Source organism: Emydura macquarii, unplaced genomic scaffold (assembly GCF_026122565.2).
Source record: "Emydura macquarii macquarii isolate MOO-44397 ecotype Brisbane River unplaced genomic scaffold, CSIRO-AGI_Emac_v2 contig_2694, whole genome shotgun sequence".
In the NCBI taxonomy this organism is placed as follows: Eukaryota; Metazoa; Chordata; order Testudines; family Chelidae; genus Emydura; species Emydura macquarii.
The window spans coordinates 482,633-497,891 of record NW_027132831.1 but is presented as its reverse complement, the minus strand read 5'-3'; the positions used below and the strand labels follow the sequence as shown (position 1 = coordinate 497,891).

The 15,259-nt window shown below is 47.6% G+C and overlaps 2 long non-coding RNA genes across 2 annotated transcripts; one reads left to right on the top strand and one right to left on the bottom strand.

Moving 5' to 3' along the window:
* Positions 1-4,812: 4,812 nt before the first annotated feature.
* Positions 4,813-6,203, bottom strand: LOC137164754 (uncharacterized). The gene is made up of 3 exons (XR_010923185.1): positions 6,187-6,203; positions 5,506-5,688; positions 4,813-5,130 (listed from the first exon to the last, which is right to left on the bottom strand). It is a non-coding gene; the product is annotated as an uncharacterized lncRNA (long non-coding RNA).
* Positions 6,204-6,361: 158 nt separating this feature from the next.
* LOC137164753 (uncharacterized) lies at positions 6,362-11,319 on the top strand. Its single transcript, XR_010923184.1, has 4 exons — positions 6,362-6,424; positions 10,015-10,166; positions 10,670-10,776; positions 10,874-11,319. It is a non-coding gene; the product is annotated as an uncharacterized lncRNA (long non-coding RNA).
* The last annotated feature ends 3,940 nt before the right edge of the window (positions 11,320-15,259 follow it).

Sequence of the window (15,259 nt, the reverse complement as noted above, 5' to 3'; positions counted from 1 at the left end):
AATTTTAATTTTAATTTTAATTTTAATTTTAATTTTAATTTTAATTTTAATTTTAATTTTAATTTTAATTTTAATTTTAATTTTAATTTTAATTTTAATTTTAATTTTAATTTTAATTTTAATTTTAATTTTAATTTTAATTTTAATTTTAATTTTAATTTTAATTTTAATTTTAATTTTAATTTTAATTTTAATTTTAATTTTAATTTTAATTTTAATTTTAATTTTAATTTTAATTTTAATTTTAATTTTAATTTTAATTTTAATTTTAATTTTAATTTTAATTTTAAAATTTTAATTTTAATTTTAATTTTAATTTTAATTTTAATTTTAATTTTAATTTTAATTTTAATTTTAATTTTAATTTTAATTTTAATTTTAACCCTAATTTTAATTTTAACCGAATTTTAATTTTAACCCTAACCCAAACCCTAACCCTTTAATTTTAATTTTAAACCCAAACCCTAATTTTAACCCAAACCCTAATTTTAATTTTAATTTTAACCCTAACCCAGACCCAAACCCTAATTTTACCCCAAGACCCAAACCCTAATGACCAAACCCAAACCCTAACCCTGCAAACCCAAACCCTAATTTGCAAACCCTGGGACAACCCTAACCCTAACCCCAAACCCTAACCCTGCAAACCCAAACCCTAATTGCAACCCCAAACCCTAATGCTGCCAAACCCAAACCCTAACCCTGCAAACCCAAACCCTAATGCCAAACCCAAACCCTAATGCTGCAAACCCTAATGCTGCAAACCCTAACCCTAATGCTGCAAACCCTAATGCTGCAAACCCTAATGCTGCAAACCCAAACCCTAATGCTGCAAACCCAAACCCTAATGCTGCAAACCCAAACCCTAATGCTGCAAACCCAAACCCTAATGCTGCAAACCCAAACCCTAATGCTGCAAACCCAAACCCTGCAAACCCTAACCCTAATGCTGCAAACCCTAATGCTGCAAACCCAAACCCTGCAAACCCAAATCCTAAGGGGCCAGACCATGAGGCAATGGTATTAGGCGTATTGTCCCATCCCACCCATTTACCCCTTCCTGCACACTTTTGCACCATGTTTTGAAATCAGCAGAGACACACAAAGCAGTCATCTCAAAGTACATTTTTTATTTGGCAACACAACATTACAATACATCCACCATTGAACACTCTTATACAGCTGATACACATTAACATGTTAGGGTTACGTGACATCTTCAATTACCCTGGTCAACCTGCGGAACAACACATACACCTTCCTGTCCACTTACTCATTTGAAAACACGCTCTGCTCCCAGTACACAATCACACCCCACTACCACCTTTCCCACCGTGCAGTACAGCACACCACAACTAGCCTGCACGTTCCCTCCCCACCTCTTACATGGCCATAAAAGTTAAGTCAAAGACTGTCCGGGACAGCCCCAACCCTGGTGCGGTGCAGCGAAACAGCCGAAAGGCTGACAAATTGCAACAAACGTCAGCCTTGGGGCTGTTTGACTGCACCGCACCAGGGTTGATAATCATCACAGAGATGATTGACAATTGAAAATGCTACGAGGTGGATGACTCATAAGTCATCCGACCTAAATGCAAACCTGACTGATTACAAAAGTGCAAACAATACAGCAAAACATTCAATGTATTAACACATTACTATATCTATCTACGAAAGTTGTCAGATGACTGTCTGTCATACTAAACACAGATATAATGTGTTGACTATATCTATCTAAGTGACCCCCCCATGACAAAGACACAAGTGATGTAAAACACCCAAAACGTTACACATGACGCTACAGATGTCAACCACTTCAGCATGTTACAAATATTAATACCCCAAATACCAGTATCCTCAAATACTTGTAGATATTACAAATCTCTACACAATGACAAGCCCATTGCTCCATTACAACCTAGCCCTGAAATTCAGAAGACACTTCATATCAAACCCAGAAACACACATTATACATTTTAGCTCCCAAAAAAAATAAATATGAAAAGAAAGACACTGCAGTCTTCTCCTACAAACACTCATGTCACAGGGCGATCTTCAGCTTCAAACTCCTTACCCCTGCAATGACATAAAACATTTCTCAACACCTGCAACCACCACAGGGCTGCTGCAAAACATATCAAATACAACCAAATACACAACTGTGATACCCACTGCCATGCACCCAGTGGAAGACCTTAACTGTGCCACACACAAACATCAACATCAATACACATACACACCTAGCAAACTACTCAAGCGATCCATGACCACGGAACAAACTTCATCCTCAGCACACTTTCATTTCACCTGCTCTTTCCCAGAGTTCACCACATCATCGTACAGAACCTAGAAAGACAAGACACATCATGACAAAACCCTTGAAATTGCATAACAGACTCCATGCACAACCACTCAAATCCTCTCCAATTATAAATATGAAACCACACTTTCAAATATGCCCTTATCCCTTTCCCCACACTCCAAATAGGATGCTCACGTCCTCTCAAGGCAACCAGCACCGAGGGGAGGACACCACAGGGAGGGACCAGACACCTGTGATTCAAAGCCATGGCGGGAGGAGGGGACCTCGAAGAACGGAGCATCTCCACTGACCCCACACCCCCTGGCCCCGGGAGACAAAGTCTCCCCCCCCCCACCACACACACACACACACGGCCCCTCAACGAGGGCTCGGACCCGCCAACCCTTCAGCAGATACGTATCTTTTACGTGCGGAGAAGGGCAGCCTCGCCCCAGGCATCGCACTGGGACGTCTTGACCGAGCAGGAGCGCGTCCGCACGCACGCAGCGATGCCAGGACGCACGGACATCGGCTTCACGACCCTCGCCGTCACAGGGCGACTCGTTACCGGAGGTGGCAGCTCTGCAAATGAACAGAAGAGAAACAAATTTTCACATAAAGTTCTGCTCACGAGGCACAACACGCAAGGTAGGCAAGGGGAACCAAGGCGTCGTTCAGACAACACACCCCCGGCCAAACATCACCGTCCCCTCGGACTGCTCCCCACCTCCCATCGCTAAGTGGGATGCTCACGTCCTCTCGAGGCAACCGGCACCAAGGGGAGGACACCACAGGGAGGGACCGCACACCTGTGATTCAAAGCCGTGGTGGGAGGAGGAGACCTCGAAGAACGGAGCATCTCCACTGACCCCATGGCCCCTGACCACGGGAGAGAAAGGCTCCCCACACACCGGGCCCCTCAAAAAGGGCTCAAACCCGCCAGCCCTTCAGAAGATACATATCTTTTACGTGGGGACAGCGCCGGCCTCGCCCCAGGTATCGCAGTACGACGTCCTCACCGAGCGGGAGCGCATCCGCACGCACGCAGCGACGCCGGGACACAAGGACGGACGGACATCGCCTTCACAACCCTCGCCATCGCAGGACCACTCGCTACCGGAGGTGGCGGACTCTGCAAACAAACGGAAGGGGAACAATATTCACATCATGCTCCGCTCACGAGGCTCCACGTGGCACAATACGCAAAGTAAGCGACGCGAACCAAGGCGTCGTTCACACAACACACCCCCGGCCAAACATCACCGTCCCCTCGGACCGCTTCCCACCTCCCTTCCCTAAGTGGGATGCTCACGTCCTCTCGAGGCAACCGGCACCGAGGGGAGGACACCACAGGGAGGGACCGGACACCTGTGATTCAAAGCCGTGGTGGGAGGAGGGGACCTCGAAGAACGGAGCATCTCCACTGACCCCACACCCCCTGGCCCCGGGAGACAAAGGCTCCCCCCCACCACACACACACACACACACACACACACACACACACACAGCCCCTCAACCTCAACGAGGGCTCGGATCCGCCAACCCTTCAGCAGATACGTATCTTTTACGTGCGGAGAAGGGCAGCCTCGCCCCAGGCATCGCACTGGGACATCTTGACCGAGCGGGAGCGGGTCCGCACGCACGCAGTGATGCCAGGACATCGGCTTCACGACCCTCGCCGTCGCAGGGCGACTCGTTACCGGAGGTGGCAGCTCTGAAAATGAACAGAAGAGAAACAAATTTTCACGTGAAGTTCCGCGCACGAGGCACAACACGCAAGGTAGGCAAGGGGAACCAAGGCGTCGTTCAGACAACACACCCCCGGCCAAACATCACCGTCCCCTCGGACCGCTCCCCACCTCCCATCGCTAAGTGGGATGCTCACGTCCTGTCGAGGCAACCGGCACCGAGGGGAGGACACCACAGGGAGGGACCGGACACCTGTGATTCAAAGCCGTGGTGGGAGGAGGAGACCTCGAGGAACGGAGCATCTCCACTGACCCCACGCCCTGGGAGACAAAGGCTCCCCCCCACACACACACACGGCCCCTCAACCTCAACAAGGGCTTGGACCTGCCAACCCTTCAGCAGATACGTATCTTTTACGTGCGGAGAGGGGCAGCCTCGCCCCGGGCATCACACTGGGATGTCTTGACCGAGTGGGAGCGCGTCAGCACGCACGCAGCGACGCCGGGATACAAGGACAGACGGACTTCGCCTTCACAGCCCTCGCCATCGCAGGACCACTCGCTACCGGAGGTGGCGGACTCTGCAAACAAACAGAAGGGGAACAATATTCACGTCATGCTCCGCTCACGAGGCTCCACACGGCACAATACACAAAGTAAGCGACGCGAACCAAGGCGTCGTTCACACAACACACCCCCGGCCAAACATCACCGTCCCCTCGGACCACTCCCCACCTCCCTTCCCTAAGTGGGATGCTCACGTCCGCTCGAGGCAACCGGCACCGAGGGAAGGACACCACAGGGAGGGACCGCACACCTGTGATTCAAAGCCGTGGTGGGAGGAGGGGACCTCAAAGAACAGAGCATCTCCACTGACCCCATGCCCCCTGGCCCCGGGAGACAAAGGCTCCCCACACACCGGGCCCCTCAACAAGGGCTCAGACCCGCCAACCCTTCACCAGATACATATCTTTTACGGGCAGAGAGGGGCAGCCTTGCCCCGGGCATCGCACTGCGACGTCTTGACCTAGAGGCAGCGCGTCCGCACGCACGCAGCGACGCCGGGACACAAGGACGGACGGACATCGCCTTCACAACCCTCGCCATCGCAGGACCACTCGCTACCGGAGGTGGCGGACTCTGCAAACAAATGGAACGGGAACAATATTCACGTCATGCTCTGCTCACGAGGCTCCACGAGGCACAATACGCCAAGTAAGCGACGCGAACCAAGGCGTCGTTCACACAACACACCCCCGGCCAAACATCACCGTCCCCTCGGACCGCTCCCCACCTCCCTTCCCTAAGTGGGATGCTCACGTCCTCTCGAGGCAACCGGCACCGAGGGGAGGACACCACAGGGAGGGACCGGACACCTGTGATTCAAAGCCATGGTGGGAGGAGGGGATCTCGAAGAACGGAGCATCTCCACCAACCCCGCAGCTCCTGGCCCCTGGCCCTGGGAGACAAAGGCTCCCCCCCACGCCTGGCCCCTCAACACGGTCTTGGACCTACCAACCCTTCAGCAGATACATATCTTTTACGTGCAGACAGCCGCAGCTTTGCCCCATGCATCACAGTGGGGCATCTTCACCGAGCACAAATGCCAGACACGTAAATACAGCAATGCCAGGACAGACAGATGTCCTCTTCACAACCCTTCCCGTCACAGGGCGACTCACTACCGGACATGGAAGCCTATGGAAACAAACACAGAAAGAACAATTATGAACAAGTTTTGAAGCTGATCTTCACTCACACGGCTCCACTCAGCTGAATATTCAATAGAAGCAAGGGGAATGAAGTCACATTAAGAGAAAACACTGCATTTGGTAGGGACAGGTCCAGTAATGTTCAATTGGAAAGACTCCAACCCATACAGAAGACTGCTATGCTTTCAAAAGAGTCCAATGCTATTGACATATTACTGATACAGCTTCTGGTAAAAACACATTTATAGTGTCAGAAATAACCCACAATTTTTTCCCCCAAAGAAAAACTACATAATGCATTAATCAGGCACAGTGTGCCCCACCTGAAAACATGGAAAAGTACACTACACACAACTAAAGAAACAAATACATTACACTATCTACAAACACATCCCATATTCTAAAATGACAAAAATAACACATGCCACCTTAAACTGCTAACCCACAACAATACTTTCCAGGATACCAAGTTCCATACAGATACCTTGTTGCATCTCCTTGGAGCACCAAGAGGCTGAATGACTGCCTCTCACAGGAGGCCAGCTTAAATACCCCTCAAGCTCCACCCCAATTTCCCAGCATACCTTGCAAGCCAAAGGAAGCTATAAAAAGAAGCTCATGGCACCCAGAAACCCTTTCATTCATTCTTACATCAGCAGCAGCAAGATGTGCTCACCTTCATTGCAATTCAAATTGACAGAGGATTCAAACATTCTCACCAGGTAAGACTATGGTTATCTTATTTCATAATTCCTAAAATGAAGACACTGCCAGCAGGGTGGGGTACTGTCAGGGGTTGCCACAAGGGTTTGTTTGGACTACAAAGGGGCATTTGGAGGGTGCTGGGGAGGGGGGAAGATGCCTATCACCTGACTCTCAAGATTGAGGGCAGTGTCACTCCGGATCATAGTGGCAGGGGAGCTGACACAGGCCAGGCACACAGGTCAGTCAGTACCTCCTTCCAAGCCTCTCCCTGTCCCTAGTGCCTGCGTTGGTAATATCCAGCAGCTGAACCTGCACAGCAGGAACCAAGATACAAATCAGCTGCACATGCAGGATAGGGACCCATCAGGGAGCACACCAATCAGGACTCTTTCTGAGGTGCAACAGCTACTCCACAAACTCCCAGACATTGCCTCTTATTTGATACATCCACCTGGACAGAGGATCAAAAAAGAGGCCATGTCCAGGAAAACCCAGACCAATGGTAACCCTTCCAGGCTGACCAATTCTCCCAGCATGTCAGAGACACTCCCATTTGAAATTCAAAACAATCCCCCTTCAAATGTCCTCACTTGCATTAAAACACAGTTCTGTGTAAGATAATGTGTTAGCTACACTTATACTCCAGCCTCTCTCTCTAAAGCACAGAGGCAAAATGACAAATGTACATATGCGGCTGACACACAACACTGCATTTCATTTACTAGCCCTCTGCTCTTAACACTACAAATCAGGGACTACCAGCAACTAGGGTGACCAACTTTCTAATCTGTGAAAAAAAGACCCTGAGCACCAGAACAGGCTCCACTACTTCCCCGGGGCCCCTTCTCTACAGATCTCATCCCCTCCAGGCTCCACCACCACCATCACCCCCTGCTCTCTCCACCTCCTGCCCCTTGCCATCTGACCAGGGCTCAGGGTGGGGCTGACTGGGACCTGGGAGGCGACGCCAGGCTCCTGTGGATTGGGGCAATAACTGGGGCGGGGAAGGAGAGCTGTAACTGGGGCAAAACACCACGGGGGAGCCACACTCTAGGGTTGGGGGAGTGACTGGGGCAGGGGATGGAGACCTGCACTCCAGGGATACGGCCTGAGTGGGGCAGGATGGGAGAAGGGGAGCTATGCTCTGTGCGTGCAGGGGAAGGGGTAGGGCAGGATGGGGGAGAAGAGCTTTGCTCCGTGGGCACAGCGCAGTGACTGGGGCAGGATGGAGGAGGGGGGGCAGTGTCTGGGGAAGGCAGGACTGGGGAAGGGAAGCAGTGACTGGGTCAGGACGGGAGAAGGGGAGCTGTTCTTTGACCTTGGATGGCAGTGACTGGGGCAGGACAGGGGTCGGGGAGCCATGCTCCAGGGATGCGGGATTGACTGGGGCAGGATGGGGGAGGGGAAGCAGTGACTGGGTCAGGATGGGAAAAGGGGAGCTGTGCTCTGTGGGTACAGGGGAGTGACTGAGCAGGATGGCGGCGGGGGAGCCACGCTCCATGGATGGGGGTGTGATTTTGGCAGTAGACGGGAGGGGGTCAGGCATGACAGGGGAGAAGAGCTTTGCTCTCTGGGTGCAGGGGAGTGATTGGGGCGGGATGGAGGAGGGAGACCAGTGTCTGGGGGAGGCAGGACGGGGGAGGGGGAGCAGTGACTGTGGCAGGATGGGAGAAGGGGAGCTGTGCTCTGTGTGTGGAGAGGAGTGACTGCGGCAGGACAGGGGACGTGGAGCCACGCTCCATGGATGGGGGAACGATTTCGAAAAGACAGGGGATGTGGAGCAGTGTCTGGGTCAGGATGGGAGAAGGGGAGCCGTGCTGTGTGTGTGCAGGGGAGTAACTGGAGCCGGATGGGGTAGGGGGAGCTGTGCTCTGTGGGTACAGGGGAGTGACTGGGGCATGGTGGGGAAAGGGGAGCTGTGCTCTGTGGGTAGAGAGGGAGCAGTGACTGGGGCAGGACAGGGGAAGAGGAGCTATGCTCTCTGCATGGAGGGGAGTGACTGGGTCAGGCCGGGATGGAGGAGCAGTGTCTGGGGCAGGCAGGATGGGGAAGGGGAAGCAGTGACTGGCTCAGGACGGGAGAAGGGGAGCCATGCTCTGTGGGTGCAGGGGAGTTACTGGGCAGGACAGGGGACGGGGAAACCACACTCCAGGGATAGGGGAGTGATTTGGGGAAGACAGGGGAGGGGGAGCAGTGTCTGGCTCAGGGTGGGAGAAGGGGAGCCGTGCTCTGTGGTGCAGGGGAGTGACTGGGGCATAATCCAATGTGGCCCGAAAATTCCCTGGCTCACACCTTAATAAAATGTGCTGTGCACATCTATAATAATTGTGTATTATCTAATGCAAAGTATGTCACATTAGAGGTGTTTGGAATGCTCATGATGCACTGGTCATTATTGTTATAGTATGTTGCTTGCAATTTGATAGCTATAGTTATGAGGCTGCATGATGTAATATTCCCAAAGATGTGTCCGCATGGCTTAAAACATGTCCAGACAAAACTCTCCAGGAGCAGAAGGGCAGCTCATCAAGGTGTGTATAGGACAAACCCAGATCAGTGTTCCAGGAACAAAGGACTGGCCTGGGCATCAATGGAGGAGGATCAATTGGACTCTCGAGTGAGTCACCTCCCTTCCTTCCGTCAGTTTGGAACTATGAGGAGGTAATACTCACTGACTCAGAACATGAATGAGGCCATATAAGGACATTGTTTGTCACATGACTCGGGGGGGGGGCAAAACCCCAAAGGAGAGAAGGACTATTATAAAAAGGGGAGTCAGTTGCCATGCTCTCTCTTCCAGCTCGATCACCAAATAACTGAAGTGCTGACCAGCCAGCCTGTGGTGAGAAACACCAAAGTTTTTAAAGTTGCTGAAAGTGTTAAGCTTAGTTTAGAATGCATTTTGCTCTTGTTTATTTTGACCAAATCTCACTTACTTTCCTCTGACTTATAATCACTTACAATTCTTCTGCATTTAATGAATTTGTTTGTTTGCTTTACTTAAAGTACTGTGCTTGCTTTCAAGTGTGTTGGAGACTTCACTGGGAGCAACAAGACTGGTGCATATCAATTTCTTTGTTAAATTGGCAAACTTATATGAGCTTAATTGTTTAGTGGGCAGAACTGAATATTGTAAGATGGAGGTTCCTAGGGTTGTATCTGGGATGGGGGTATTTGCTAGTGTCATTCTGGTGCATAATCCAAGGAGTTGCTGACTAGAACCACTCACTAAGTTGGGAGCTGCCTACATGCTGGAAGTTGTGTGTGAACAGCCCAGGAGTGGGGGTTCTCACAGCAGAGCAGCGTAAGACAGGCTTCAGGAGTAGGGGATTGGGCTGACACAGCAATTTACCAGTCCACATTGCACCAGGAAAATGGCATAGTATAATATGCTCATCGCTATGGTATCTGACTGCTCACTATCAAACCTGTGGTAGTAGTAATTATTTTACATATTGGAAATCTAGAGGGTACAGTATCAACAGGTCAGCAACAGCACTTGCAGGTCTCATGATGGCTTGGATGTGGTCTAAAAACACTATCAAATTGCATGATCATGAGCAACACAGAAATAAAATCAATCTATAAAATGTATTTCCTGTTGAAGGAGACAACTGCAGTCTTTGCCCAGAAAACTGGGTACAGCATGAAAAAGATTGTTACCACTTTCCTACTGAATGGAGAACTTGGCAAGAGAGTAAAGATTATTGCTTTTCTCAGGGCTCCAGACTTTTGAAGATACACAGCAAGAAAAAACAGGTAAAATGCAATTTTGGGGACTTTTTGCATAGTTCAGACTACAAACAGCAGATTAATCAGTGATCCGGAGAACAATATTTAACTTCAATATATTACACTTTCTACTTGCTATACAGAATGTACCGTTGGCATGAAAGGCTTGATTCTCTTTTCACATTGGTGGAAATCTGAAGTAACTTCACTAAATTCAGAATCTGCCCTAATAGCCTGTGGGTTAGAGCTCTGTAGTGTTATATAGAAGAACCTGATTTGACTCCATGTTCGGGTATCTCGGTTTCCAGGTTCAACAGGTCTAGGAGTACTGCAATTACAGTTCATTCGGCTCTTAGAAAAGCAGGTCCTCACGGATCTCTTCAGTGACTCTCATCAATTATTAAGCAGCACTGTCAATCTCCCCCCAGAAAGGCCCACTTATTCAGAAAGAGCAGGTGATAAAAGGATAGAGTGAAAGGTCCAAATATTGATGTGAGACTAAGACAATTTTTTTTATTGTTCCCATACAGGATTTCATAAAGCCTCTAGCATTTTCTTATCACTGGATCGGATTATCCCATAATGGGATCAATGAACCCTGGGTTTGAATGGATGGCACAGCTCTAACCTTCAACTTGTAAGTCTCTATCATATCTAGTTAGAAGCATTAATAACAACTTCTGATTTTGGCATGTGACTTACATAGTCACAGTACATGTATGTTTCATTTCCAGGTTTGCAGAACATCCAGATTTTAATAGCAGTAACGGTGCTGCTTTCAGAACTGGAGAAGCCCACGCCTATGGTTGTGCGTAACCAAAACTCCGTATATGTGAGCAGAGGGCTGCTTAAATGAAGCCTGTTATATCAGCATAAAGAAGACTGGAGAGAGACACTGAAGCTTCCTCAGGGGGCCTCAGTGCATCACTGAGGCATAACAATTCATGGAGCTCCTGTTAACTGGAGCTTTTATGCTGCCTTCTAACAAGGTGTGGCATGTGCTCCCCTACTTGTCTGACCATGGACCTGCTTCTCCCCACCCCTTACCCCCACCAGGTGCCTGAGGTAGGAGCAGATCTTGTTATGCAGGGAAAAGCAAGAAACCATTCCCTGCATGCTCATGCAGAAGCTGATCAAAAATCTTGTCCATAATAAATAATCTCCATTTTCTGACAGATTTTCATCCCACCTGATAATTGCTAGTTGTATATAGATGGTTCTCATTACCTAGAGATGTGCATAGACAATTAGAAAATTCAGCCATTTCTTGAGAAAGTGCATTGCAGCCAGTACATCAAAAGCATCACATCCTGATACTGGAGGGAAAACAACAAAGAGATGGACTTGGTTATATAAGGCCTTATCTATACTAGTAATCTTTGATCAATAATTTTCCACTAGTGCAGCTCCTCCAGTAGCAGTAATGATGGAGGCTGTAGTGTAAATAGGACACAGGGTTTTTACCACTGTGTCATTCATCCTGCTCACTTGGATTGCCATCCACCTGGTTCAGTGGGTGGGAGAACTGACAGGATCAGCTGGGTGGTGGATAGCCTGAGAAGGATGAGTGAGGGGAAGAGGGCATGATGGAAGAATGCAAGGATGGGTCCCTCCTCGTCGAGCAGCAATCTGTCTTCCATTGGCCAGCCAGAAGGAGCTGAAAGCTAATTGGCCCCTCTCACCATCCCTGTCCACCCCACCACATTAATTTAAGTCTTTGCCTTGGGAAGAAGACACAACATTGGAGTCCACCACTCCAACACTGTCAATACCACAAAAAGAGGTCCAAGAAAGAATATAGTGCCTGCCCTGATAGGTGCCACAGTTCGGAAACAGATCCATGCTGGCATAAAAGATTCCCTTTCACCTTAGAAATACCAGGGTGCACAGGAGTTACAGCAATATAACTCATTTCACACAAAGATTCTAGGAATTAAGATTGACAATTGACTAAAATCACTTTGGAAACAAATAGGGGGGGAAATTAGGTCAGATTTGGGGCCAATGGACCATGTCAGAGATGCCTGAAATTATAAAACTAAAAGTCCTTTTGTCCTGAATACAGGCAGCACATATCAACCACCAGCCTATATCAGAAACTTCATGTACTGTTCCAGCTGGAATATTGAAAAGTGCCTATTTTGACTTCCCAACAGGGTGACCCAGTCTGATTGTGACAAGTTTGCATAGGAGTTCCACTCTGCGGTTTCTCGCTGAAGTCTGTTTTTGAAGTTTATTTGTAGACGTATGGCAACTTTCAATGTCTTTCCAGTGTCCTGGGAGATTGAAGTGCTCTCCAACTGGTTTATGGATGTTACCATTTTTTATGTCTGATTTGTGTCCATTTATTCTTTTGCGTAGTGACAGTCCGGTTTGGCCAATGTACATGGCAGGGGGCATTGCTGGCACATGATGGCACATATTACATTAGTAGATGTGCAGGTGAATGAGCTCCTGATGGTGTGGCTGATGTGGTTAGGACCAGTGATGGTGTCACTAGAGTCGATGTGCGGGCAGAGCTGGCAACGGGGTTTGTTGCAGGGATAGGTTCCTGGGTTAGTGTTCTTCTTGTATGGTGTACAGTTGCTGGTGATTATTTGCTTCAGGTAGGGGGCCTGTCGATAAGCAAGGATAGGCCTGCCTCCCACGGCTTGAGCAAGTGAGGGATCATCTGCTAGGATAGGTTGTAGATCCTTAATGATGTTTGGAGAAATTTTAGTTGGGGACTGTAGGTGATGGCCAGTGGTGTTCTGTTGTTTTCTTTGTTGGGTCTGTCCTGTAGTAGGTGACTTCTGGGTACCTGTCTGGCTCTGTCAATTTGTTTCTTCACCTCCCCAGGTGGAACACATATGCAAACTTGACACAATCAGACTGGGTATGAACAGGGACTTGGAATGGTTCTCTCATTACAAGAAGTAATTGTCACTGTTCACACATTCTCACCTCTAATCAGTGGTTGTGAATAGGCCTCATCTACCCTAACTGAACTGACTTTGTTAGCACTTGCCCTCCCCATTGTTGTTTCTCACCCTTGGATGTATATATACACCTCCTATCTGTGGTTTCCACTTCATGTTTCTGATGAAGTGGGTTGCAGCCCATGAAAGCTTATGCCTGCAGGAATTTGTTAGTTTTTAAGGTGCTACAGGACTCTCGTTGTTTTTCCTATGGACTTCGGTTCCTTTCCACTGCATGTTTATGGTTAGGGCACTTCCCTTGACCTCTAGCAGGACCCTTGCCTGTGGCTAGATATGGGTACATCCAGTACCCCTGTCACTGGCCTATAAGTATATGGCAGACTGTTTTTGGTTTTCCTCTAGGAATTCATAATCTGACAGATATATCCCAGCCACTGCCTACATTTCTCCAAGTGCTAAGATACCACCAAAATTTACTCCTAGTGCTTTCATTTTTAAAGTTTCTTAGACAGTTGCCATATTATGGGCAGGTCTTACTAGTCCTGTCTAAACTGACCAGATTTTTGTTGTTAAAAAAGAGTCCTGCTTTTCTATTATAATACTGTAATTGAGTGGGCTATGCTGGGCATGGCTTGGGGAGGACCATATACAGGACAGTCTCAGGAGCAAAAAAAAAAAAAAAAAGAGGATAAAATTAGTTTTTCTTCTTCCATTAACTAAATCCATCTAGTTGCAAGGTTCTAAAACTTCCTCTGCAGATAAGCATGACATGAACTTAGAACAACTTCTTAATTTTTATATTAAAAGAAAATCTTCAGTGATTGGTGGTAACAATTTAGGGTCACATGATCTCCTCTGTGCTACAAAAGTGCAAAAAGATTCTAAAATGTAATACAAAACTGAGCTTTGTAAATTAATAAATATGATGCTTCTACTAATAAAAAGTTTGTAGTAATCAACAGCGGGCATAGCTACAAATATTTATTGAAGAAGCTGCAGAACTCTGCATACTTTGTAGCTGTGGAATGCTTTACTACCGTATACATAGCAGAATCTATGGTAAAGGGCCATGAGGTACAGAAATACATAGCAATTTTTTCAAGATCTTTGTGTCACTGTTCAGAGCAACCAAACCTGTACACCTCCTCTATGGTTCAGCAAAGGCACCCACTCAAGGCTCCTGGCTCCTCAGCCATCAGCTCTCTTGGGTAGAGATGTGCGTCTTTGTCCCTCCTGAGTGGATTATTTCTGGACTGCAGAGCTCCATGCATAAACTGTGACCTCCCCTGCAAAGTCAGACTGTCTAAACCATCCTGCTTTTCTTTTATCCTTGGAGACAGTATACGATGTAATTGCCCACAGTTGTTACCACACAGCTATTTCTAAGCAAACACATTCATCCTTAAGGTGAAAGCATTACAGAGAAACATATTAAAAATAAAAGAATCTATATGCTTACTAATAAGCTTACCAGAGATCACCCCCAACTCCAACAGGGGCTTTGGCCAGTGAACAGGTATTCAAACACTGCACAGACGTTTCTCCTGTGGTTACAAGTTCATCACAGTTTTTGCTCAGAACTAGCACACCCAGTTTTATGGGGCCTCTGTAAGCCAAAGTCCTTCCAATCTTCCCCTAAGGATTGGGGCATCCTTTGGAGCAAAGATCCTGTCTGTTCACTGGATCAAAATAAGGCTCTGAGTCAGTTTGAACTCAGGCTATTTGTTCAGAAGTCCTTTATTTGTCTGTCGGTCCCCGGAAATAGTTTGACTCAGTATATGCTAGACTATCCAAGTGGTTGCATCTTTCTGGAAGTGGTACAACCTGGCTGAATCGGCCTAATCACCTCCCACTGTTCTTAGTTCCTGGAAGCTGTGGTCCCATTTCCCCATGGAATTACTAACAATCCATGGCCCACAATGACATAAACTTAGTTCAGTAAGGTTTTCCCAGGATATTCTTATATCTGTCACACTTTACATTCAAAGATGCATTTGAAAATGTCCACTGAATTCTTATCTACCCACAGAAACATTCTTATTTTCCTAGATAAAGGTGCAGATTTTTGCCTATAACAAATTAATGCTATACGATAAAACTCGTAGTTGGAAGGTCTGATATTTTCCATCTTTTGCATTGACTCTTTCAGGGTCTGATCCCCACTGAAGTCAATGGGAGTCTCGGATCAGACCCTCAAACAAC